Source organism: Lissotriton vulgaris, chromosome 1_1 (assembly GCF_964263255.1).
Source record: "Lissotriton vulgaris chromosome 1_1, aLisVul1.2, whole genome shotgun sequence".
NCBI lineage: Eukaryota > Metazoa > Chordata > Amphibia > Caudata > Salamandridae > Lissotriton > Lissotriton vulgaris.
The window spans coordinates 200,911,369-200,913,868 of NC_141685.1; the positions used below are offsets into that span (position 1 = coordinate 200,911,369).

General features: G+C 48.5%; 5 non-coding genes across 5 annotated transcripts; 2 read left to right on the forward strand and 3 right to left on the reverse strand.

Annotated features, from left to right (window-relative positions):
* The first annotated feature begins 226 nt into the window (after nucleotides 1-226).
* Nucleotides 227-297, forward strand: TRNAG-GCC (transfer RNA glycine (anticodon GCC)). The gene has a single exon. It is a non-coding gene; the product is annotated as a tRNA-Gly (tRNA).
* A 71-nt stretch (nucleotides 298-368) lies between these two features.
* TRNAW-CCA (transfer RNA tryptophan (anticodon CCA)) lies at nucleotides 369-440 on the reverse strand. The gene has a single exon. It is a non-coding gene; the product is annotated as a tRNA-Trp (tRNA).
* A 1,471-nt stretch (nucleotides 441-1,911) lies between these two features.
* On the forward strand, nucleotides 1,912-1,982 carry TRNAG-GCC (transfer RNA glycine (anticodon GCC)). Its single transcript has one exon. It is a non-coding gene; the product is annotated as a tRNA-Gly (tRNA).
* Nucleotides 1,983-2,053: 71 nt separating this feature from the next.
* Nucleotides 2,054-2,125, reverse strand: TRNAW-CCA (transfer RNA tryptophan (anticodon CCA)). The gene has a single exon. It is a non-coding gene; the product is annotated as a tRNA-Trp (tRNA).
* A 236-nt stretch (nucleotides 2,126-2,361) lies between these two features.
* Nucleotides 2,362-2,435, reverse strand: TRNAN-GUU (transfer RNA asparagine (anticodon GUU)). The gene has a single exon. It is a non-coding gene; the product is annotated as a tRNA-Asn (tRNA).
* Between the last annotated feature and the right edge of the window lie 65 nt (nucleotides 2,436-2,500).

A 2,500-nucleotide genomic window follows, 5' to 3' on the forward strand; every position in this document is an offset into this window, starting at 1 on the left:
CTTCTGTCAGGAGCAGCCTGCCATCATGCCCTGATAACCACAACTCTAGTACCAAGCCAGTGACCTCAGCAAATGCAAAGACATTATTACTTATAGTCTCCTGCATCTGATTCTTGCCATCATCATGTGAAACGTTGGCGTTATCATGTCTGCTGCGCACCCTTTGTTCATATGTGTACAATTTAAGTGTGTGAACCTGCCCACTGTCTTGGACACACCATGTGAAGCATTGGTGGTTCAGTGGTAGAATTCTCGCCTGCCACACGGGAGGCCCGGGTTCGATTCCCGGCCAATGCAAGGTTGCTTTCTTTTGACTTTGTTTTCGAAATGATATATATGAACTCAGTGGGGAATAAAATGGTAAGCAGTGACCCCGACGTGATTTGAACACGCAACCTTCTGATCTGGAGTCAGACGCGCTACCGTTGCGCCACGAGGTCCTTACACTTGCAGCCTTCGATGCCAGATGAACAAATGCTGTGGGCCTTTTGACTTATTGTCCTCTGCTTATATGCCTACGGTTGTATTACAGGGCTTGGCCTTTTGTTTTCTATCCTAATTATTGAAATTGACTGCAGGTGCAGTGAGAACGCTGAGGATTGAACTATTCAGGGAAAGGATCGCACGCAGGAAAGAGCAAAGGTACGTATCTGTGTTTCATGCAGACAAAAGGAAACGTCCCTGGTTGGGCTTGAACCACCAACCTTTCGGTTAACAGCCGAACGCGCTAACCGATATCGCCACAGAGACTATTGACTGTATTCCTTTCCTGAGACTCAATATGTGTCTTGACATGTGTGCGCCTGCCTGGAGCTTGTATTATATAAGGCGTCTTTATGCCATACAGCATTTGTCATTTGCTTAGTGTCTTGTTACTGTTGTAATTTATGATGTGTAAACTACTGTCTAATGGTGTTAGAGCCAGTATTACTACCGGTGACAGTGCATGAGACTCATACATGACTTTTCTCTTTGCCTGCTTAGCGTTGCTCCCTGCTCCTCTGTTTGCGTGCTACCAGCCCGTGAGGCGTGTGTGTTGCCCATCCCATCTTCACTGTGTTATGTTGGACTTGTCTTCTCTGTGAGCAGAGTCTCCTTCCCAGAGCAGGTGCTTTCTCTGAACTCTTGGCTTGTAAGACTGCTGGGAAAGGCCCTCCCTAGCCCCTCAGTCAGATAGATACATTTACCTGCAGAGCTCAGCTTGGGAGAAAGAGATTAGGCAGAGAGCACATAGGGGAAGACCCACAGAGCACACTTTATTTTACATAAAAGCTCGGGCTTGTGGGAGGACAGGGACATGAGGGTTCTCATGGAAAGAAATCCCAGGAGTATTGATGGCTAGGCCCTGAAACACAACAATCCCGGAATGGCCAGGCACAAGATGCCTCTGCAATAGGCCTGACCCTAGGCTTCCGGAGTTCTTTATCTCCAGAGGCTCCAGTGATCTAAGCCCGACCAGGGCTGTGCCCGACCAGGGCGCGTTGGGAGAGCGTTAGGGACACGTAAAGGGGCGCAGGACGCAGAACTCTGTCCGTATCACCCCAGCATTTTGGGGAGGACACAGAATCTGGCAAAGCCAGTGGGAAGGATTTTCCAGGAGGAGAGTTCAGTGACATGATCTGAAACACAATAGTGCTGGTGATCTGGCGGGTGCATTCTGTGAGCCACTTCTGTCAGGAGCAGCCTGCCATCATGCCCTGATAACCACAACTCTAGTACCAAGCCAGTGACCTCAGCAAATGCAAAGACATTATTACTTATAGTCTCCTGCATCTGATTCTTGCCATCATCATGTGAAACATTGGCGTTATCATGTCTGCTGCGCATCCTTTGTTCATATGTGTACAATTTAAGTGTGTGAACCTGACCACTGTCTTGGACAGAGCTCTGCCTGTGTACACACCATGTGAAGCATTGGTGGTTCAGTGGTAGAATTCTCGCCTGCCACGCGGGAGGCCCGGGTTCGATTCCCGGCCAATGCAAGGTTGCTTTCATTTGACTTTGTTTTCGAAATGATATATATGAACTCAGTGGGGAATAAAATGGTAAGCAGTGACCCCGACGTGATTTGAACACGCAACCTTCTGATCTGGAGTCAGACGCGCTACTGTTGCGCCACGAGGTCCATGCGCTTGCAGCCTTCGATGCCAGATGAACAAATGCTGTGGGCCTTTTGACTTATTTTCCTCTCCTTATATGCCTACGGTTGTATTACAGGGCTTGGCCTTTTGTTTTCTATCCTAATTATTGAAATTGACGGCAGGTGCAGTGAGAACGCTGAGGATTGAACTATTCAGGGAAAGGATCGCACGCAGGTAAGAGCAAAGGTACGTATCTGTGTTTCATGCAGACAAAAGGATACGTCCCTGCGTGGGCTTGAACCACCAACCTTTCGGTTAACAGCCGAACGTGCTAACCGATTGCGCCACAGAGACTATTGACTGCATACATTTCCTGAGACTCAATATATGTCTTGACATGTGTGCGCCTGCCTGGACCT